This window comes from Triticum aestivum, chromosome 5A (assembly GCF_018294505.1).
Source record: "Triticum aestivum cultivar Chinese Spring chromosome 5A, IWGSC CS RefSeq v2.1, whole genome shotgun sequence".
Taxonomy (NCBI): Eukaryota; Viridiplantae; Streptophyta; class Magnoliopsida; order Poales; family Poaceae; genus Triticum; species Triticum aestivum.
The window spans coordinates 117144258-117169166 of NC_057806.1; positions in this window are offsets into that span (position 1 = coordinate 117144258).

Genomic DNA, 24909 nt, shown 5'->3' on the forward strand with positions numbered 1-24909 from the left:
CTGAGGCGGCGATGTGGGCGCGCCCGGGACAGGTGTTGGACCCTGGTTGGCTGAGGCGGCGGCGTCGATTTCGTCCTCTAGGTGGCGGACATTGTCCGAAGGCGGCGGGATAGTTTGCTAGGGTTAGGGTTGGAGAGATCCGAAAATTTCGAGGGAGGCCTATTTATAGAGGTAGAGGGAGCTAGGAGTCTCCAAATGGAGCACGGTTTGTGGCCACACGATCGTGATCGAACGATCTAGATGATGTACGAGGTCTAGGTGGGTTTTGGGCCACTTTGGAGGGGTGTTGGGCTGCAACACACACGAGGCCTTTTCGGTCCCTCGGTTAACCGTTGGAGTATCAAACGAAGTCCAAATGGCACGAAACTTGACAGGCGGTCTACCAGTAGTAAACCAAGGCCACATGACAAGTCCCGGTCCAATCCGAAAACGTTTAGCACCCGCACACGAAAAGAGGTAGAAAGGGACACCGGAGGACATAGGAGCGCCGGAATGCAAAACGGACAACGGGAAAAATGCTTGGATGCATGAGACGAACACGTATGCAAATGCAATGCACATGATGACATGACATGAGATGCATGACAAAGAAACAACACACTGAGACAAAACCCAACAAGGAGGAAATATCATAACTTAGTGCCGAAAAAGGCAAGAGTTGGAATACAAATAAGGTAGGTTACATCCGGGGTGTTACACCGAGGGTACCCGACCTCCGAGGAATAAGGTCGCTAGGATGGCCTCGATGCTCGGCTATAGCCTAGGCCCCTCGCCCTGATGGCGGGCCTCATCTAGAAGGATATATCATTACTTGTACCGTAAGACATTTATGAGTAGAAAACTTAGACAACAAGTCATGTAACCCTACCCCTCATCCACTTATATAAGGGGAAGTAGAGGCCTCCCAAGGAGCCATCCATTAGATCGCAACAGATCCAATAATACTTCCTCATACGAGGCACATCAATACAATTACATGTAGGATGTAGGGTATTAACTCACCATGAGGGCCTGAACGCGGGTACAACTTGCGTCCCGTGTGTACCCTATTATGATCCCCTATGCACGCTCTACCCCATGAATAACCCTATGCAGGGATCTAAAGATTTTCCCATCGTCAATTGGCGTGCTAGGTAGGGGTGGCGCACATAGATAACATGTTTAGATGAGTTTTCCTTCATCAACATAAACTTCCATCTCAACCAAGATCATGGAAATCGTCCGTGAATTTCGGGGCTCAATGTCAGCATAGCCCTCGTGTGACCTGCAGAATTATCTAGACAACAGATTCGTTTTCGTCGGCCACACCTCCTCAAAGATCGTTTCGTCATTTTGTTGAATAGGATTGTGCGGAATTGAGTCTACAACGACCCTCTAAAGTTTCATCGCAATCCAAAGGTGGAATTTCCATTGATCTCTAAAATACCGACACCCTGTCGGATCTGGATGGAAATTTGTGTGAGTTCGGAAGAATGAGTCCGGCGACCAACTCTGACATCCTTTCGAAGATACAACAATTCAGATTATGTGTAATTTTGCCTTATCGACAACCCCTCAAAATTTTAGATCAATCTGACTATTCAAACTCCAGGACGAGCCCGAGGAGTACATCGAGTTATGAATATGTTTTTTGCTTGAAAATAAATCTAACCCGAGTTCATCTTTGTTGATGAACGGGCTATGAAAGATCATCGCACTGACCTTCACCATGCGCGGGGGTCTTCACCATGCGGACCTCCTTCGCGGATCTTGGCCATCATGGGCCACACCGCCGGCCTCTTCTTGTCGGCCTCATCGCCCAGTGGACCTTCGTTACCAGAAATCTTCGCTGCGGCGGGCCTCATCGATAGCCTCCTTGTGTCGGCCTCATCACCAGCCATACCTTTGTAGTCACGGGCCTCATCGCCTATTGGCCCTTCACCGCCGGCCTTCTCATGTCGGCCGCGTCACCCGAGGGACTTTCGTTGCCATGGACCTTCACCGTGGCGGGCCTCACCACCTACCTCCTCACGCCGGCCTCGTCGCCCAGTGAACTTTCGTCACCGTGGGCCTTACCGTCAGCCAGCTCACGCTGTCCTCATCTCCGGCGGACCTTCTCCACCACGGACCTCACCGTTGGCCTCCTTGTGCCGGCCACATCATCCGATGGACCTTCGTCACCGCTGTCCTAACCACCGGACTCCTCGCGTTGGACTCATCACCCAGCGGACTCAGGCCTCACTACATTAACTTTGTCATGCAGACTTCCTCGTGTCCGCCTCATCGCTTCAGCCTCCTCACCTGACACACTCGAGCCTCACCGCGTGATCTGATACGTCTCTGTCGTATCTATAATTTTTGATTGTTCCATGCCAATATTATACAACTTTCACATACTTTTGGCAAAAAATTATATGATTTGCTGGACTAACATATTGATCCAGTGCCCAGTACCAGTTCCTGTTTGTTGTATGTTTTTTATTTCACAGAATATCCATACCAAACGAAGTCCAAATGCGATAAAAATTTACGGAGATTTATTTTGTAATATATGTTAATTTTGGAAGAAGAATCAATGCAAGACGGTTCTCGAGGGGCCCACTAGGCATCAAGGCGTGCCTGGTGGGCAGGTGCGCCCAGGTGGGTAGTGGGCACCTCGTAAGGCGGTTGCTGCCCTTCTTCCACCTCAAGAAGGATACTTTATGGATAAAAATCCCCTCAAAATTTCAGCCCAATTGGAGTTACGGATCTCCGGGAATTTAAGAAATGGTGAAGGGCCAAAACAGGAACGCGAAACAAAAGAGAATGGAGAGAGAGATAGAGATAGATAGATAGAGAGAGAGAGAGATCCAATCTCGAAGGGGCTCCTACCCCTCCACCTCCATGGCGGCCATGGATCAGAGGGGGAACTCTTCTCCCATCTACAGGAGGGCCAAAGAATAAGAAGGAGGGGGCTCTCTCCCCCTCCCTCCCGGTGGCGTCGGAATGCCGCCGGGGCAATCATCGTGACGACGATCTACACCAAAAACTTCGCGGCCGTCATCACCAACCCTCTCCCCCTCTATGCAGCGGTGTAACACCTCTTCTCCCCACTGTAATCTCTACTTAAACATGGCGCTTCATGCCATATATTATTTCCCAGTGATGTGTGGCCATCCTATTATTTTGAGTAGATTCATTTTGTCCTATGGGTTGATTGATGATCGTGATTGGTTTGAGTTGTATGTTTTATTTTGGTGTTGTCCTATGGTGCCGTCCTGTAACACCCCGGATATGACTTTCCCAATTTGTACTCCAACTCTTGCCGTTTCTGGCGTTAAGTTATTTTATTTTCTCGGGTTCGGTCTTTGTCTCCGTGTGTTGTTATCATTGTCATGCGTCTCATATCATGTCGTCATGTGCATTGCATTTGCATACGTGTTCATCTCATGCATTCGAGCATTTTCCCCATTGTCCGTTTTGCATTCTGGCGCTTCGTTCTCCTCCGGTGGTCATTTCTACTTTTCTTTTATGTGTGGGAATTAAACATTTCCGGATTGGACTGAGACTTGCCAAGCGGCCTTGGTTTACTATCGGTAGACCACCTGTCAAGTTTCGTATCATTTGGACTTCGTTTGATACTCCAACGGTTAACCGAGGGACCGAAAAGGCCTCGTGTGTGTTGCAGCCCAACACCCCTCCAATTTGGCCCAAAACTGACCTAACCCTGCTCCATCATCTAGAGCATTCGATCATGATCGCGTGGACGAAAACCGCACCTCATTTGGACTCTCGTAGCTCCTCCTACCTATAAAACTAGCCTTCCCCCGAAAATTTCGGACCATTCTACCCTAATCCTAGCCCCCCTCGTCTCTCCGCGCGCCGGACGTGTCCGGGCGCACCGGACATTCCCGCCGCCGCCAACCAAAGCCCGCCTCCCGTGCCGCCACCGGGCCGCTCCCCGCCGCGCCTCTCCTCCGCCCTAGCGCCGCCCGTCCGCCGCCGCCTCGTCGCTTCCTCCGGCCACCGGCGCCGCCCCGCTGCCGGCCAGATCCAGCGTCCCCACGCCCGGATCCGGCGCCCGCGCCCCTCTCCGGCGAAGATCCGGCCTGACTCCGGCGAACCCCCCCATTTCCGGCGAACCTCGATCCCCGCGCCGCTACAGTAACCGCCAGATCCAGATCTGAGATATTTTCTCGGTTGACTTTTTATCCCTAACCCTAATCCATGTGCTCCTGTTCATCATGCTATATCTCCGCATCCGTATCTCCGTTTTGGGCGTATAGCATATCAAAATGTTCATCTCAGAGAGTACATCATTTCATTCCATTGCATCATTTTCATTGAGTTCATCTTGATGCCCGAAATGCTGTTAGAAGAGGGCTACTTGAGTTAATTGTCAGATCTGCTACTCCATTTGCATATTTGTCATTTTTGCCATGATTATTGTGTGCATGATATGCCCATGAGCTCTACATATGTTTTGGTAAGGGTTTTGCCATCTTTCCAGAGGTGCAACCCATGTATTTTTGTGATGTGTGTGGTGACTAGCACAAGCTTGCAAAGTGGTGTACTTGGTAATGCTGATTTCAGGGACTTAGCAAATCCACTAAGTCCTTGGGCTGTTTATTTCATATGGCCATATGTTCTTGTTGTTTCCTAGTGACCCGTGCCTCTTTTGAGGATGATCAGTAAGGATGTTTTGTTAATATTGTAGTGCTCTATCCATTCATGTCTTTGTTTGCAATTATGGAGCACCCTAGCTTGAGTCAATCGAGCTCTACTTTTGCTACTTCGTAAATCTGGGCAGATTGTCTACTTGTTAGCGATTTTGCCGAGGATGTTATAGTTGATCCGTGCATGCTATGCTATTGTTTTTGCCATGTCTAGCTTGCATTTTGTGTATTCTTGATGGGTGTATGCTTAGTTTACCATGACTTGCTCCGTAGTGAGTGCATCGAGCTCGTAAACATGCCTACTTGATATCTGTTTTCAGCATGCTCCAGTTTTCACTAAGTCTGTGATCAGATTATGTTTTTGTCATGTTCACATGCTTGCAATTGTATTTTCTGATCCCCTTTGGCTCAAGGTCACTAAGGGACTTTTGTTAAGCTCTTTGAGTGGCTCCATGACATGCTTTACTTTGCCATGTTTGGGTCCTGTAGCATGTAGTTTTGCTGCTCCGAAGAGGGCTACCTGATCTGAAATTCCAGACAAGTGTTAATTTCACTAAGTCTGAAATCTGTTTGCCATATACATTTTTGCCATGCTTGTTTGAACCTGTTAATGGATGAATTGGCCGTAGGTCAGTGCTAGTCTTTTGTTAAGCATCTTGAGTGCATCCCTGCCATGTATTTTGTTGTCATGTTTGGGTACTGTAGCATGTCCATCTCATTGCATTTAGATGACTACTTGCTGTAAATCGCAGACCGGTGCCATATTTGAATTACTTGCCATTTCCAAACCGTAACTCCGATTCCGGCGTTCTTTATATCGTTTTCAAGCGATTTCATCTCATCTTTCAAGTGGCACACTTGGATTTCCAAGTTGAGTCCAGGTTCATGCATCCCTTTTCAAATCTTGCATATGCATCCCGCATCGCATCCCGCATAGCATACCATCCTTGCATCATATTGTTTGATCTTTGCACGTGGTTGATTGTGTCCTTGTTGCTTGTTTGTCTTATTTGGGTAGAGACGGGAGACGAGTTCGCTAACGAGGAGCCCGTTCAGTTTGCTTTCGAGGATCCAGTCAACTCTGACAACTTTGCAGGCAAGATGATCATACCCTCGAAATCACTACTATCTTTGCTATGCTAGATTGCTCGCTCTTTTGCTATGCCAATGCTACGATGCCTACCACTTGTTTTCAAGCCTCCCAAATTGCCATGTCAAACCTCTAACCCACCTTGTCCTAGCAAACCGTTGATTGGCTATGTTACCGCTTTGCTCAGCCCCTCTTATAGCGTTGCTAGTTGCAGGTGAAGATTGGAGGCCGTTCCTTGTTGGAACATTTATTTACTTGTTGGGATATCATTATATTATCTTGTTATCTTAATGCATCTATATACTTGGTAAAGGGTGGAAGGCTCGGCCTCTCGCCTGGTGTTTTGTTCCACTCTTGCCGCCCTAGTTTCCGTCATATCGGTGTTATGTTCTCGGATTTTGCGTTCCTTACGCGGTTGGGTTATAATGGGAACCCCTTGATAGTTCGTCTTGATTAAAGCTTTTCCAGCAATGCCCAACCTTGGTTTTACCATTTGCCACATAGCCTCTTTTCCCTTGGGTTTCCGGAGCCCGAGGGTCATCTTATTTTAGCCCCCCCTGGGCCAGTGCTCCTCTGAGTGTTTGTCCAAACTAGAGTCCTGTGCAGCGCCCCCTCGGGGAAACTCGAGGTTTGGTTTTAGTTGTATGGAGCGCTCATCTGAGTGTGCCCTGAGAACGAGATATGTGCAGCTCCTATCAGGATTTGTCGGCACATTCGGGCGGTGTTGCTGGTCTTGTTTTAACCTGTCGAGTTGTCTTGAAGAACCAAGATACCGAGTCTGATCGGAACATCTTGGGAGGAGGTCTATTCCTTTGTTGACCGTGAGAGCTTGTCATGGGCTAAGTTGGGACTCCCCTGCAGGGATTTGAACTTTCGAAAGCCGTGCCCGCGGCTATGGGCAGATGGGAATTTGTTAATGTCCGGTTGTAGATAACTTGAACCTTAACTTAATTAAAATGAAACAACTGAGTGTGTTACCGTGATGGCCTCTTCTCGGCGGAGTCCGGGAAGTGGACACGGTGATGGAGTAAAGCTTGCGCAGGTTGTCCTCTAGTTTCTCGCTCGCGCTTTGCCTCCTCTTCTCACTCTCTTTTGCGAACAGGATAGCCACCATATTTGCTAGTCGCTTGCTGCAGCTCCACTTATATTTACCTTGCCTTACCTATAAGCTTAAATAGTCTTGATCGCGAGGGTGCGAGATTGCTGAGTCCCTGTGGCTCACAGATTACTATTACACCAGATGCAGGGCCTGATGATTCCGCTCCAGGTGACGCGCTCGAGCTCAAGTGGGAGTTCGACGAGGACTCTCAATGATACTATGTCTCTTTTCCTGATGATCAGTAGTGGTGCCCAGTTGGGGGTGATCGGGACCATGTCGCATGTTGGGTTATCTTTTATTTTGGCGCCGTAGTCGGGCCATGAGTGTTTGGATGATGTAATGTTATTTATGTACCTTGATTGACGTGGCGAGTGTAAGCCAACTATGTTATCTCCCCTTTATTATTATATTACATGGGATGTTGTAAATATTACCTTACTTGCGACATATGCCTTCAATGCGATTAAGTCTCTAAGTCATGCCTCGACACGTGGGAGCTATAGTCGCATCGAGGGTGTTACACGTCTGTGTCACGCAAGCACGAGGGATTCCCGCTGTAGGGTGTTGCAATACGTTCATGATTCTCTTATGGTGGGTGGCGTGAGTGACTAAAACAAATACCCGAGTAGGTGGGTTGTTGCGTATGGGATAAAGAGGACTTGATACTTAATGCTATGGTTGGGTTTTACCTTAATGATCTTTGGTAGTTGCGGATGCTTGCTAGAGTTCCAATCATAAGTGCATATGACCCAAGTACGGAAAGTATGTTAGCTCATGCCTCTCCCTTATATAAAATTGCAATAACGATTACCGGTCTAGTTATCGATTGGCTAAGGACAAAATACTTCTCTTGTGTCATAAAAATCTTTATACTAAACAACTAACTTATTATCTTGCAAATTACTCGTAGTTTTATTCTTGCTAAGTGCATCTAGTTTTATTCTTGCAAACTTATCCTATCACCTACAAAATAGTTTCATAATTGTTCTAGGTAAAGCGAACGATAAGTGTGTGTAGAGTTGTATCGGTGCTCAATATAACTTGAAGGGAATATAAATCCTATACTTTAGCTCCTCATTGGGTTCAATGATACGTCTCCAACATATCTATAACTTTTTATTGTTCCATGCTATTATATTATCTGTTTTGGATGTTTAATGGGCTTTATTATACCTTATTATTATTATTTTTGGGACTAACCTACTAACCAAAGGCCCAATGCAAATTGTTGTTTTTTTGCCTATTTCGGCGTTTCGCAGAAAAGGAATATCAAACGGAATCCAAACGGAATGAAACTTCGGGAGAGTTATTTTTGGAACAAACGTGATCCAGGAGACTTGGAGTCTACGTCAAGAAAGAAATGAGGGAGCCACGAGGCAGGAGGGCACGCCTAGGGGGGTAGGCACGCCCCCACCCTCGTGGGCCCCTCGCAGCTCCACCGACGTACTTCTTCCTCCTATATATATACCCATATACCCCGAAAACATCCAGGAGCACCACGAAACCCTATTTCCACCGCCGCAACCTTTTGTACTCGTGAGATCCCATCTTGGGGCCTTTTCCGGAGCTCCGCCGGAGGGGAATCGGTCACGGAGGGCTTCTACATCAACACCATAGCCTCTCCGATGATGTGTGAGTAGTCTACCATAGACCTTCAGGTCCATAGTTATTAGCTAGATGGCTTCTTCTCTCTCTTTGGATCTCAATACAAAGTTCTCCTCGATCTTCTTGGAGATCTATTTGATGTAATTCTTTTTGTGGTGTGTTTGTCGAGATCCGATGAATTGTGGGTTTATGATCAAGATTATCTATGAAAAATATTTGATTCTCCTCTGAATTCTTATATGTATGATTTGTTATCTTTGCAAGTCTCTTCGAATTATCAGTTTGGTTTGGCCTACTAGATTGATCTTTCTTGCAATGGGAGAAGTGCCTAGCTTTGGGTTCAATCTTGTAGTGTCCTTTCCCAGTGACAGCAGGGGCAGCAAGGCACGTATTGTATTATTGCCATCGAGGATAAAAAGATGGGGTTTATACCATATTGCTTGAGTTTATCCCTCTACATCATGTAATCTTGCCTAATGCATCACTCTGTTCTTAGCAACTTAATACTCTAGATGCATGCTGGATAGCGGTCGATGTGTGGAGTAATAGTAGTAGATGCAGAATCGCTTCGGTCTACTTGTCGCGGACGTGATGCCTATATACATGATCATGCCTAGATATTCTCATAATTATGCACTTTTCTATCAATTGCTCGACAGTAATTTGTTTACCCACTGTGATACTTATGCTATTTTGAGAGAAGCCACTAGTGAAACCTATGGCCCCCGGGTCTATTTTCCATCATATAAGTTTCCAATCTACTTGGAATATTTACTTTCAATCTATATCATAAAAATACCAAAAATGTTTATCTTATTATCTCTATCAGATCTCACTTTTGCAAGTGGCCGTGAAGGGATTGACAACCCCTTTATCGCGTTGGTTGCAAGGTTCTTATTTGTTTGTGTTGGTGCGAGGTGACTTGCGTGTAGTCTCCTACTGGATTGATACCTTGGTTCTCAAAAACTGAGGGAAATACTTACGCTACTTTGCTGCATCACCCTTTCCTCTTTGAGGGAAAACCAACGCAATGCTCAAGAGGTAGCAAAAAGGATTTATGGTGCCCTTGCCGGGGAGATCTACGCCAAGTCAAGTCAAGTCAAGACATACCAAGTACCCATCACAAACTCTTATCCCTCGCATCACATTATTTGCCATTTGCCTCTCGTTTTCTTCTCCCCCGCTTCACCCTTGCCGTTTTATTCGCCCTCTTTTCCGTTCGTCTCCTTTTCACTTGCTTTTTGTGTCGCCGTGTGTCGTCATGGCTAGTCCCTCTATCATTGTTAGTACTCCCGATCATCAAGTTCTTAATTTTAAACAAAGGGAGGGATAAAATCTAAAAGATGCTTGGCATAGAATTTTCAATGCTCGGAATAGATCTACTAGGAAGCAAAACAGACAATGGGGGAAATGCTCGGATGCATGAGACGAACACGTATGCAAATGCAATGCACATGATGACATGACATGAGATGCATGACAAAGACAAAACACACGGAGACAAAACCCAACAAGGAGGAAATATCATAACTTAGTGCCGAAAAAGGCAAGAGTTGGAATACAAATAAGGTAGGTTACATCCGGGGTGTTACAACACTCCACCACTACGAAAGGATCTTGTCCCAAGATCTAGGACTGGAAAAACTCCGAGTACTCAGAACGGAGGTGATCCTCGCGTTCCCAGGTGGCTTCATGGTCGGAATGATGTGACCACTTGACTTTGAGGAATTTGATAGACTTGTTGCGAGTCTTGCGCTCAGTTTCTTCAAGAATAGCAACTGGGTGCTCATGATAAGAAAGGTCTTCTTGGAGATCAATGTCTTCGAAGTTGACGGTGCGGTCAGGAGTCTTGAAACACTTGCGGAGCTGAGAGACATGAAACACGTCGTGAACGTTTGCAAAGTTGGAAGGAAGCTCAAGTTGATAGGCGAGATCGCCTCTTTTGCTGATGATCTTGAAAGGACCCATGTATCTAGGGGCAAGCTTCCCTTTGATACCGAAGCAACGAGTTCCTTTCATTGGAGAGACGCGGAGGTAGACATGGTCTCCGATCTCGAAAGCCAAGTCACGATGTTTGCTATCATAGTAACTCTTCTGGCGCAATTGCGCGGCTTTGAGATTATCACGAATGACTTTGCACATTTCTTTTGCCTCTGTGATCAAGTCATTGCCAAGAAGTTGACGTTCACCAGTCTCTGACCAGTTAAGAGGAGTACAACAATTCCTGCCATAGAGAATCTCGAATGGGGCCTTGCCCGAACTCGCTTGGAAGCTGTTGTTGTAGGAGAACTCGGCATATGGAAGACAATCTTCCCACTTCATACCGAAAGAGATGACACAAGCCCTGAGCATATCTTCAAGAATCTAATTTACTCGCTCGACTTGGCCACTAGTTTGAGGATGAAAAGCTATGCTGAAGCGAATGTTGGTGCCCATGGCCTTCTGAAAAGAATCCCAAAACTTGGAGGTGAAGATGATGCCAAGATCCGAAGATATCAACTGCGGAATGCCGTGCAGAGAGACAATCCTGGAGGTATATAGCTCTGCCAACTGAGCTGTTGTGATAGATTCTTTGATAGGAAGAAAATGAGCCACTTTAGTGAGCTTGTCGGTGACAACGAAGATAGCATCATTGCCACGCTTAGACTTTGGAAACCCAGTCACAAAGTCCATCTCAATATGGTCAAACTTCCATTCTGGAATGGCAAGAGGTTGGAGGAGACCAGCTGGTCGTTGGTGTTCTGCTTTCACTCTTCTGCAGACATCACATTCATTCACGAACTGAGCAATCTCGCGCTTCATTCGAGTCCACCAATACGACTGCTTGAGGTCCTGGTACATCTTTGTACTTCCAGGGTGAATAGAGAGGAGTGAATCGTGAGCCTCGCTCATAATGACTTTACGAAGGTCACCTTTAGGCACCACAATGAGATCCTCGAAGAATAGAGTATCCTTGTCGTCAAGACGATAGCACTTGTACTTGGGTTGACTCTTGGCAATCCCAATCTTCACCTTCTTCACCATAGCATCAAGAAGTTGAGCCTCCTGAATCTGATCTTCCAAAGTAGGAGAGACTTGGAGGTTGGCAAGGAAACCTTGAGGAACAACTTGAAGGTTTAGTTTGCGAAAAGCTTCACAAAGCTCGGGTTGGTAAGGCTTGAGAATTAGACTGTTGCAGTAAGCCTTCCTGCTCAATGCATCATCAATTACATTGGCCTTGCCTGGAGTATATTTGATACTCGGATTATACTCTTGAATCATTTCGACCCAACGAGTCTGCTTGAGGTTGAGGTTTGGCTGAGTGAATATGTACTTGAGACTCTTGTGATCAGTGAAGATGTCCACTTTTCTTCCCAATATGAGATGTCTCCAAGTTAAAAGAGCATGGACAACTGCCGCCAACTCGAGGTCATGAGTGGGGTAGTTCTTTTCGTTGGGCTTCAACTGGCGAGAGGTATAGGCCACAACTTTCTTCTCTTGCATCAACACTGCACCAAGACCTTGAAGGGAAGCATCACAGAAGACCTCAAACGGTTTGGATTCATCAGGAGGAGTCAGAACTTGAGCAGTGACTAACTTCTCTTTCAGGGTGTTGAAAGCGATGTCACATTCAGGAGACCAGACATACTTCACATGGTTCTGCAAGAGGTTGGAAAGAGGCTTCGCGATCTTATAGAAGTTCTCAACGAACCTTCGACAATAGCTTGCGAGCCCAAGGAAGCTGTGGAGTTGCTTCACATTCTGAGGTGGTTCCCAATTCACAATTGCAGACACCTTCTCAGGATTAACCGCTATGCCCTTGGCAGAAATGATATGCCCAAGGTAGAGAACCTCATCGAGCCAAAACTCGCACTTCGAATACTTCGCATAGAACTGATGTTCTCTGAGTTTATCCACCACCAAACACAAGTGCTTGGCATGATCTTCCTTGTTCTTGGAAAAGACCAAAATGTCATCGAGGTAGACCAAGACGAAGTCATTTGTGTAGGCGTTGAAGATGAAGTTCATCATGCGAGAGAATGTTGGCGGAGCATTGACAAGGCCGAAAGACATGACGGTGTATTCATATGAACCATAGCTTGTTCTGAATGCTGTCTTAGGGATATCTTCTTCACGAATGCGAATATGATGATAGCCCATACGGAGATCAAGCTTGGAGAATACTTGAGCACCTTTGAGTTGTTCAGACAGCTCATTGATGTTGGGAAGTGGGTACTTGTTCTTTATAGTCTTCTTGTTCAATGGACGGTAGTCGACACAGAGTCGATCCGTTCCATCCTTCTTCTTGACGAAAAGAACGCCACAACCCCATGGATAAGAACTTGGTCGGATGAGACCCATACGCTCTTGAATATCGAGTTGTTTCTTCAGCTCCTTCAGCTCTTCAGGTCCAAGCTTGTAAGGACATTTGCAAACAGGTTCCGTGCCAGGCTCAAGATCGATGACGAATTCAACTGGCCGGTGCAGAGACATTCCTGGAAGATCTTCTAGAAAGACGTCTTGATATTCGCAAACGACTGGAATTTGAGAGATGGCATCCATCTCACCCTTCTCATTGAGAGAAACAAACGATTAGTATCATCACGAGCGGCAAATACGATTACATCCTCAGACGAATGTGTCAGCTGAATCTGCCTGGCAGCACAATCAAGGTGAGCCTTGTGCTTAGAAAGCCAGTCCATTCCGAGAATAAGATCAATATCCGAGTTACCAAGGACCATTGGAGAAGAAAGAAACTTATAGTATCCCAATGTGATAGTAACATCCGGAGCCATCATTTTGGTGTTCATGAACAAACCCGGAGAAGAAACCGCTATCGGCTTAGGCAAATCAACAGTATGCACATCATGCATGGATGCAAAAGGCTTAGATAAGAATGACAAAGATGCACCAGTATCAAAAAGAACTCTTGCAGGAATATCATTAATAGGAAGGTTACCCTTGATCACTTCTGAAGAGTCCTCTGCCTGAGCTGCGTTCATCATGTTGATCTTATTAGGCTTGGGATTATGCTTGACCACTGTGGTGCTGGCATATCTCATAGGAGGAGGAAGACGCCTCTGATTGAAGCATTTGTTGGCATAGTGACCCTTCTGCTGACACTTGTTGCACGTGACCTCCGAGAGCGGACGGTGATACGGAGCACTTAGTCTTGGAGCATGAGACAAAGTCTTGTTCTGAAAGCCTAGGTTGGGTGGGTGGGAAGATCCATTGCCACCTTTGCTCTTCTGCTGATAAGGCTAATGGAACGGAGGAGGAGGAGGCAACCAATACTTCTGCTGCTTAGTTGCCACTGGAGTTGAGGAAGAAGGAGTCGCATCTCTGACTCGCTTCTTGGAAGCATCGCACTTGAGCTGAGCAGTCTATTGTTTCAGTGCCATGTTGTAAAACTCATCGTACTTCTTCGGCTCAAAGAGCACGAGAGCTAGTTGAAGATCTTCTCTGAGGCCACCTCTGAACTGATATATCATGCTCTTCTCGTCAGGGACGTCTTGCTTAGAGAAATGGGCGAGCTTCTGAAACAAGATGTTTTACTGGTAAACAGACAAGGTGTCTTGCTTCAGGTTGCGGAATTCCTCACGCTTGCTCTCAACAACACTCTGAGGAATGTGGTGAGCTTTGAAGTCTTGACGGAATTCATCCCAGGTAATCACACGGCCTCCTCTGGAATCTTTGTATTGCTGAAACCATTCTGTAGCTTGGTCTTTGAGTTGGAATGAGGCAAACTTTACAAAGTCCTTAGGCCTGACGTTGCTACACTCGAAATGCTTGCAGATATCCACGAGCCAATCATCAGCGTCTGTTGCCTCAACGCAGTTGCTGAAGGTCTTTGGCTGATTAGCGAGGAACTGGTTGAGTGTAGCAAACTGATTCTGATTGTTGCCATGGCCATGATCCCTTGGTTGCGCTCTTGCAAGATTTGCAAAAGCATCTGCGTGTTTGCATTGGTAGCGGCCATCACAGCTTGCCTCCGGAGGTGGAGGTGGTGGTGGCGGATCAGGATTCGGAGTCGTGCGCATTGGAGGAGCCATCCTGAAGAGGGTGACATCCGATAGCATCTTGGCAGACAAATATTCAAGCTGAATCCAATGGATCGAAATTGCAACATTAGTCTTCACATTCGAACAAAATGAACGAATGCACTCCAATTGAAATGGTCACATTTCCATAAGTTGAGAAGCCACTTAGATAGAGGTAGAAGAATAAAACAACAAGGTATGGAAAAGAACAAATACTTGGTAAGGATTACCCAATCACAAACCAAATATCCGCGGAATAAGTACTAGAGCTACAAGAATTCCCACCTATGAAAGTCCCGAACCTTTCCGGTTATGCAATCAGGTGTTGGGGATACAGGGGAAGCATAATATCTCACCCAAAGCTAGCAAATCCTACATCCAGCTGTATCCATCCTTCAACACATAACCAAGAAACCTTCGGAAATCATTTACCTCAACCTTCGAAAAGCATCCGTTATACGAGTTATGGCAATACTCCCGAACACCCGCCCCAGTACTGGGTGGCGTCGAGGTTATCTCACCAACAACTGCATAAAAAAGATTTTCGATGTCGGCGAAACTCAGGTATTCCAGAATTGCAACGATAAAATTGTGACGACAACACCTTGGAGCTCAACTCCCCGGGACACTTCCGCAACCCCTAAATGTCAGGAGGCACCAAGAACAATGTTCTCATCACAAAACCATCGAAACAATTCCAAGATACCCACGTGATCCTAATTTTTTTAGTGAAATTTGAGAAGAGAAGAGTCAAAACTCTACGCCAGGATGCCTCACCAGAGCGATGAAGGGACTGAGGAGTAAAAAGAATCCTACTCTCCGATATATATAATTCCTAAATGACTCAAAACATTTTTCTAGACTCAACAACGCCAGCGATTCGATCAAGCAAGGGGCTCCTAAGGTCGGGGAAGGCTGTGATTACCAACTTGTAACGCCCTCGATGCGGCTATATCTCCCACGTGTCGAAGCACGACTTAGAGGCATAACCGCATTGAAAGCAATGTCGCAAGTGAGGTAATCTTCACAACAACCCATGTAATACATAAGGGAAAGAGATAACATAGTTGGCTTACACTCGCCACGTCACACAAATGCATAAATAACATTACATTCATCCAGTTACACTCAAGGTCCGACTACAGAACCAAAATAAAGATAAACCCCAAATGCAACATAGTCCCCGATCGCCCCAACTGGGCACCACTACTGATCATCTGGGAAAGACACGTAATATCGTCCTGAGTCCTCATCAAACTCCCACTTGAGCTTAGTTGAAACTCCTGGAATGGTATCATCGGTCCCTGCATCTGGTTTTGGAAGGAATCTGTGAGTCACGGGGACTCAGCAATCTCACACCCTCGCGATCAAGACTATTTAAGCTTATAGGTAAGGTAAAGGTATGAGGTGGAGCTGCAGCAAGCGACTAGCATATTTGGTGGCTAACATACGCAAATGAGAGCGAGAAGAGAAGGAAAAGGCACGGTCAAACAACTATGATCAAGAAGTGATTCTAGAACAACCTACGTCAAACATAACTCCAACACCGTGTTCACTTCCCAGACCCCGCCGAGAAGAGATCATCACGGTTACATACGCGGTTGATGCATTTTAATTAAGTTAAGTTTCAGGTTATCTACAACCGGACATTAACAAATTCCCATCTGCCCATAACCGCGGGCACGGCTTTCGAAAGTTCAAATCCCTGCAGGGGTGTCCCAACTTAGCCCATCACAAGCTCTCACGGTCAACGAAGGATATTCCTTCTCCCAAGACAATCCGATCAGACTCGGAATCCTGGTTACAAGACATCTCGACAATGGTAAAACAAGTCCAGCAAAGCCACCCAGATGTGCCGACAAATCCCGATAGGAGCTGCACATATCTCGTTCTCAGGGCACACCGGATGAGCAAGACGTCGGGTAGGCCAGCCCAGAGTTGCCCCTGGTAGCCCCGGACATCGCTCAGTTGGACCAACACTTAGAGAAGCACTGGCCCGGGGGGGGGGGGGTAAAATAAAGATGACCCTTGAGTCCGCGAAACCCAAGGGAAAAGTCTAGGTGGCGAATGGTAAAACCAATGTTGGGCTTTGCTGGAGGAGTTTTAGTCAAGGTGAACTGTCAAGGGGTTCCCATTATAACCCAACCATGTAAGGAACGCAAAATCAAGGAACATAACACCGGTATGACGGAAACTAGGGCAACAAGAGTGGAACAAAACACCAGGCTTAAGGCCGAGCCTTCCACCCTTTACCAAGTATATAGGTGCATTAAGATAAACAAGATAATATGATGATATCCCAACAATAAACATGTTCCAACAAGGAACAAACTCCAATCTTCACCTGCAACTAGCAACACTATAAGAGGAGCTGAGCAAAGCGGTAACATAGCCAAACAACGGTTTGCTAGGACAAGGTGGGTTAGAGGTTTGACATGGCAATTTGGGAGGCATGATAAGCAAGTGGTAGGTATCGTAGCATAGGCATAGCAAAAGAGCGAGCATATAGCAAGCAAAGATAGAAGTGATTTCGAGGGTATGGTCTTCTTGCCTGCAAAGTTCTCTGAGTTGACTTGATCCTCGTAAGTGTACTCAACGGGCTCCTCGATCACGTACTCGTCTCTCGGCTCAACCCAAGCAAGAACAACAAGCAAAAGGGAACACAATCAACCACGCGCAATGCACAAGCAACATGATGCAAAACATGGTATGATATGCGGGATGCAATATGTGATGCATATGCATGATTTGGGAAAGAATGATTGAACCTGGCCTCAACTTGTAAATCCAAGAGTGCAACTGGAAAGGTGAGTTGATTTCGGTCGAAATCGATATAAAGATCACCAGAATCGGATGCACGGTTTGGAAATGACAAGCAAAACAATAATGGCACCGGTCTGCGATTAACAACACAAGACCATCTAAATGCATCAAGATAAATAAGCTACAACACACCAACATAGCAACAAAATACATGGCAGGGATCCGCTCAAGATGCTTGACAAAAGATGAACACTGAGCTACGGCTAATTCAATCAATAGCAGGTTCAAACAAGCATGGCAAAAGTGCAAAAGATAACAGGTTTCAGACTTAGTGAAATTAACAGCATGTCAGGAATTTAACATCAGGAAGCAATGTTTAGAGCACGATAACTACATGCTACAGGAACATATCATGGCAAAGCAAAGCATGACATGAACTACTCAAAGCATACAACAAAAGTCCCTTACTGACCATAAGCCAAAAGGGATCAGAAAATACAATTGCAACCACATGAACATAGCAATTATTGTTAACAGATTCAGACTTTGTGAAAAACTGGAACATGGCAAAACAAACATCAAGTAGGCATGTTTACGAGCTCGATGCACTCACTACGAGACATTGCATGATAAACTAATCATACACCCAGCAAGTAGACATGGCATAGAAGCTAGACATGGCAAGAACAACATCAAAGCATGCACGGATCAACAACAATTAGCTCGGCAAAATTGCTAGACATGTTAACAATCTGCCAGGAACATTTTATAGCAAAAGTAGATCTCGATTGAGTCAAGCTAGGGTGCTCCATAATTGTAAACAAAGACATGGATGGATAGAGCACCATAATATCTACAAAACATCCTTACTGATCATGCTCAAAGGATGCACGGATCACTCGGTAGCAACATGAACATATGGCATAAAAATAATGACAGGGCAGAGACAGAATATTTCTAAGTCCCTGAAATCAGCAACATTAAGTAAGCTACTTTGCATGCTTGTGCTAGTCACGATGAAGATCACAAAAATACATGGCATACACCCCTGTAAAGATGGCATGGCATACTTCAAAACACATGTAGAGCAAACGATCATAGCATGCACACATTAATCATGGCAAAAATGACAAAAGTGCAATTGCTGATATGAATCTGAAACTAACATCATATAACCCTCTTCCAACAGCATTTCGGGCATCAAGATGAGCTCAAATGAAAATGATGCAATGAGATGAAATGAAGTACTCTCCGAGACGAACATTTTGATATGCTACACGCACGAATCGGAGCCACGGTGAGGAAGTTATGGCATGTCAAAGTATGCAAAAAGTTAGGGTTTCGGGCGAAAAAGTCAACCGAGAGGATTGGATCTGGATCTGGCACTGTAGCTGCACGCGGACCGAGGTTTGTCAGTGCCGGAGTTGAGGTTGCCGGACTTGGCGAGGGGAGGAGGGGGCGGCCGGATCAACAACAGGGACATGCCGAGGGCGGAGTCGGCGACGCGGAGACCGGAGCGGGGCGGCGCCGGTCGCCGGCGTGGGTGCGGCCGGTGGTCGCCGGACGGTGAGGGGCGGCGGAGACGAGGCGGCGGGGCAGCGAAGGCAGCGATGGAGGCGCGGGCGTCGGGTGACTCGGCCCGAGCGGCGGTGGAGGAGGGCCCGCCCTGGGCCTCGCGGGCCGGCGGGGCTGAGGCGGCGATGTGGGTGCGCGCGGGACAGGTGTCGGCCCCTGGTTGGCTGAGGCGGCAGCGGCGATTTCGTCCGCTAGGTGGCGGACATTTTCTGATGGTGGCGGGGTAGTTTGCTAGGGTTAGGGTTGGAGAGATCCAAAAATTTTGGGGGAGGCCTATTTATAGAGGTAGAGGGAGCTAGGAGTCTCCAAATGGAGCACGGTTTGTGGCCACACGATCGTGATCGAACGATCTAGATGATGTATGAGGTCTAGGTGGGTTTTGGGCCACTTTGGAGGGTTGTTGGGCTGCAACACACACGAGGTCTTTTCGGTCCCTCGGTTAACCGTTGGAGTATCAAACGAAGTCCAAATGGCACGAAACTTGATAGGCGGTCTACGGGTAGTAAACCAAGGACACATGACAAGTCTCGGTCCAATCCGAAAACGTTTAGCACCCGCACATGAAAAGAGGTAGAAAGGGACACCGGAGGACATAGGAGCGCCGGAATGCAAAACGGACAACGGGGAAAATGCTCGGATGCATGAGACGAACACGTATGCAAATGCAATGCACATGATGACATGACATGAGATGCATGACAAAGAAAAAACAGACGGAGACAAAACCCAACAAGGAGGAAATATCATAACTTAGTGCCGAAAAAGGCAAGAGTTGGAATACAAATAAGGTAGGTTACATCCGGGGTGTTAGACCGAGGGTACCCGACCTCCGAGGAATAAGGTCGCTAGGATGGCCTCGATGCTCGGCTATAGCCTAGGCCCCTCGCCCTGATGGCGGGCCTCGTCTAGAAGGATATATCATTACTTGTACCGTAAGACATGTATGAGTAGAAAACTTGGACAACAAGTCATGTAACCCTACCCCTCATCCAATTATATAAGGGAAAGTAGAGGCCTCCCACAGAGCCATCCATTAGATCGCAACAGATCCAATAATACTTCCTCATACGAGGCACATCAATACAATTACATGTAGGATGTAGGGTATTAACTCACCACGAGGGCCTGAACGCGGGTACAACTTGCGTCCCGTGTGTACCCTATTATGATCCCCTATGCGCGCTCTGCCCCATGAATAACCCTATGCAGGGATCTGAAGATTTTCCCATCATTAATTGGCGTGCTAGGTAGGGGTGGCGCACATAGATACCATGTTTAGATGAGTTTTCCTTCATCATCATAAACTTCCATCTCAACCAAGATCATGGAAATCGTTCGTGAAGTTCGGGGCTCAATGTCAACATAGCCCTCGCGTGACCTGCAGAATTATCTAGACAACAGATTCATTTTCGTCGGCCACACCTCCTCAAAGATCGTTTCGTCATTTTGTTGGATGGGATTGTGCGGAATTGAGTCTACAACGACCCTCTAAAGTTTCATCGCAATCAAAAGGTGGAATTTCCATTGATCTCTAAAATACCGACACCCTGTCGGATCTGGATGGAAATTTGTGTGAGTTTGGAAGAATGAGTTCGGCGACCAACTCTGACATCCTTTCGAAGATACAACAATTCAGATTATGTGGAATTTTGCCTTATCGACAACCCCTCAAAATTTTAGATCAATCTGACTATTCAAACTCCAGGACGAGCCCAAGGAGTACATCGAGTTATGAATATGTTTTTTGCTTGAAAATAAATCCAACCCGAGTTCATCTTTTTTGATGAACGGGCTATCAAAGATCATCGCACGGACCTTCATCATGCGCGGGGGTCTTCACCACGCGGACCTCCTTCGCGGATCTTGGCCATCATGGGCCACACCGCCGGCCTCTTCTTGTCGGCCTCATCGCCCGGGTGGACCTTCGTTACCGGAAATCTTCACTGCTGCGGGCCTCATCGATAGCCTCCTTGTGTCGGCCTCATCACTAGTCATACCTTTGTAGTCACGGGCCTCATCGCCTAGTGGCCCTTCACCGCCGGCCTTCTCATGTCGGCCGCGTCACCCGAGGGACTTTCGTCGCCGTGGACCTTCACCGTGGCAGGCCTCACCGCCTACCTCCTCACGCCGGCCTCGGCGCCCAGTGAACTTTCGTCACCGTGGGCCTTACCGTCAGCCAGCTCACGCTGTCCTCATCCCCGGCGGACCTTCTCCACCACGGACCTCACCGTTGGCCTCCTTGTGCCGGCCACATCATCCGATGGACCTTCGTCGCCGCTGGCCTAACCGCCAGACTCCTCGCGTTAGCCTCATCACCCAGCGGACTCAGGCCTCACTACATTAACTATGTCATGCGGACTTCCTCGTGTCAGCCTCATCGCTTCAGCCTCCTCACCTGACACACTCGAGGCTCACCGTGTGATCAGATGTCGTATCTATAATTTTTGATTGTTCCATGCCAATATTATACAACTTTCACATACTTTTGGCAAAAAATTATATGATTTGCTGGACTAACATATTGATCCAGTGCCCAGTACCAGTTCCTGTTTGTTGTATGTTTTTTATTTCGCAGAATATCCATACCAAACGAAGTCCGAACGCGATAAAAATTTACGGAGATTTATTTTGTAATATATGTTAATTTTGGAAGAAGAATCAATGCAAGACGGTTCTCGAGGGGCCCACTAGGCATCAAGGCGTGCCTGGTGGGCAGGTGTGCCCAGGTGGGTAGTGGGCACCTCGTAAGGCGGTTGCTGCACTTCTTCCGCCGCAAGAAGGATACTTTATGGATAAAATCCCCTCAAAATTTCAGCCCAATTGGAGTCACGGATCTCCGGGAATTTAATAAATGGTGAAGGGCCAAAACAGCAACGCGAAACAAAAGAGAACGGAGAGAGAGAGAGAGAGAGAGAGAGAGAGAGAGAGAGAGAGAGAGAGATCCAATCTCGAAGGGGCTCCTACCCCTCCACCTCCATGGAGGCCATGGACCAGAGGGGGAACCCTTCTCCCATCTACAGGAGGGCCAAAGAATAAGAAGGAGGGGGCTCTCTCCCCCTCTCTCCCGGTGGCGTCGGAATGCCGCCGGGGCAATCATCGTGACGATGATCTACACCAATAACTTCGCGGCCATCATCACCAACCCTCTCCCCCTCTATGCAGTGGTGTAACACCTCTTCTCCCCACTGTAATCTCTACTTAAACATGGCGCTTCATGCCATATATTATTTCCCAATGATGTGTGGCCATCCTATTATTTTGAGTAGATTCATTTTGTCCTATGGGTTGATTGATGATCATGATTGGTTTGAGTTGTATGTTTTATTTTGGTGTTGTCCTATGGTGTCGTCCGTGTCACGCAAGCACGAGGGATTCCCGCTGTAGGGTGTTGCAATACGTTCATGATTCTCTTATGATGGGTGGCGTGAGTGACTAAAACAAATACCCGAGTAGGTGGGTTGTTGCGTATGGGATAAAGAGGACTTGATACTTAATGCTATGGTTGGGTTTTACCTTAATGATCTTTGGTAGTTGCGGATGCTTGCTAGAGTTCCAATCATAAGTGCATATGACCCAAGCATGGAAAGTACGTTAGCTCATGCCTCTCCCTTATATAAAATTGCAATAATGATTACCGGTCTAGTTATCGATTGGCTAAGGACAAAATACTTCTCTTGTGTCATAAAAATCTTTATACTAAAAAACTAACTTATTATCTTGCAAATTACTCGTAGTTTTATTCTTGCTAAGTGCATCTAGTTTTATTCTTGCAAACTTATCCTATCACGTACAAAATAGTTTCATACTTGTTCTAGGTAAAGCGAATGATAAGTGTGTGTAGAGTTGTATCGGTGCTCAATATAACTTGAAGGGAATATAAATCCTATACTTTAGCTCCTCATTGGGTTCAATGATACGTCTCCAACGTATCTATAATTTTTTATTGTTCCATGCTATCATATTATCTGTTTTGGATGTTTAATGGGCTTTATTATACCTTTATTATTATTTTTGGGACTAACCTACTAACCAAAGGCCCAATGCAAATTGTTGTCTTTTTGCCTATTTCAGTGTTTCGCAAAAAAGGAATATCAAATGGAATGAAACCTTCGGGAGAGTTATTTTTGGAACAAACGTGATCTAGGAGACTTGGAGTCTACGTCAAGAAAGAAACAAGGGAGCCATGAGGCAGGAGGGCACGCCTAGGGGGGTAGGCGCTCCCCCACCCTCGTGGGCCCCTCGCAGCTCCACCAACGTACTTCTTCCTCCTATATATACCCATATACCCCGAAAACATCCAGGAGCACCACGAAACCTTATTTCCACCGCCGCAACATTTTGTACTCGTGAGATCCCATCTTGGGGCCTTTTCCGGTGCTCCACTGGAGGGGAATCGATCATGGAGGGCTTCTACATCAACACCATAGCCTCTCCGATGATGTGTGAGTAGTCTACCACAGACCTTCGGGTCCATAGTTATTAGCTAGATGGCTTCTTCTCTCTCTTTGGATCTCAATACAAAGTTCTCCTCGATCTTCTTGGAGATCTATTCAATGTAATTCTTTTTGCGGTGTTTGTCGAGATCCGATGAATTGTGGGTTTATGATCAAGATGATCTATGAAAAATATTTGATTCTCCTCTGAATTCTTATATGTATGATTTGTTATCTTTGCAAGTCTCTTTGAATTATCAGTTTGGTTTGGTCTACTAGATTGATCTTTCTTGCAATGGGAGAAGTGCCTAGCTTTGGGTTCATTCTTGCAGTGTCCTTTCCCAGTGACAGCAGGGGCAGCAAGGCACATATTGTGTTGTTGCCATCAAGGATAAAAAGATGGGGTTTATACCATATTGCTTGAGTTTATCCCTCTACATCATGTCATCTTGCCTAATGCATTACTCTGTTCTTATCAGCTTAATACTCTAGATGCATGCTGGATAGCGGTCGATGTGTGGAGTAATAGTAGTAGATGCAGAATCGGTTCGGTCTACTTGTCGCGGGTGTGATGCCTATATACATGATCATGCCTAGATATTCTCATAATTATGCACTTTTCTATCAATTGCTCGATAGTAATTTGTTTACCCACCATGATACTTATGCTATTTTGAGAGAAGCCACTAGTGGAACCTATGGCCCCCGGGTCTATTTTCCATCATATAAGTTCCCAATCTACTTGCAATCTTTACTTTCAATCTATATCATAAAAATACCAAAAATATTTATCTTATTATCTCTATCAGATCTCACTTTTGCAGGTGGCCGTGAAGGGATTGACAACCCCTTTATCGCATTGGTTGCAAGGTTCTTATTTGTTTATGTAGGTGCGAGGCGACTTGCGTGTAGTCTCCTACTGGATTGATACCTTGGTTCTCAAAAACTGAGGGAAATACTTACGCTACTTTGCTGCATCACCCTTACCTCTTCGAGGGAAAACCAACGCAATGCTCAAGAGGTAGCAAGAAGGATTTATGGCGACGTCGCCGGGGAGATCTACACCAAGTCAAGTCAAGTCAAGACATACCAAGTACCCATCACAAACTCTTACCCCTCGCATCACATTATTTTCCATTTGCCTCTCGTTTTCTTCTCCCCCACTTCACCCTTGCCGTTTTATTCGCCCTCTTTTCCGTTCGTCTCCTTTTCGCTTGCTTTTTGTGTCGCCATGTGTCATCATGGCTAGTCCCTCTATCATTGTTAGTACTCCTGATCATGAAGTTATTAATTTTAAACAAAGGGAGGGATACAATCTAAAAGATGCTTGGCATAGAATTTGCAATGCTCAGAATAGATCTACTAGGAAGCAATCCACTTCCGTGCTTCTTCGCAATTTTTGTGTAGGCATCACTCCTTGGAACAGATATATTCTTGATACCATTACCGGAGGGAATTTCTTTGGTAGCCATACTTTTGATTCTTATAATGCTATGATAGATTTGTTTGGCCCACCACCTCTTTTGGTTAATGGAACTATTATAACTTTGGAACATGTGATGCAAAGGCTTGAAATTATTGAAAATAAGGTTTCCTCTGTGGAGTTGATTGAAAATTTGGATAAAAAGATCCACAAGCAAATCACCCAATATGGATCTAAGGTAGGAGTTACTCTGAATTTTTTAAAAGA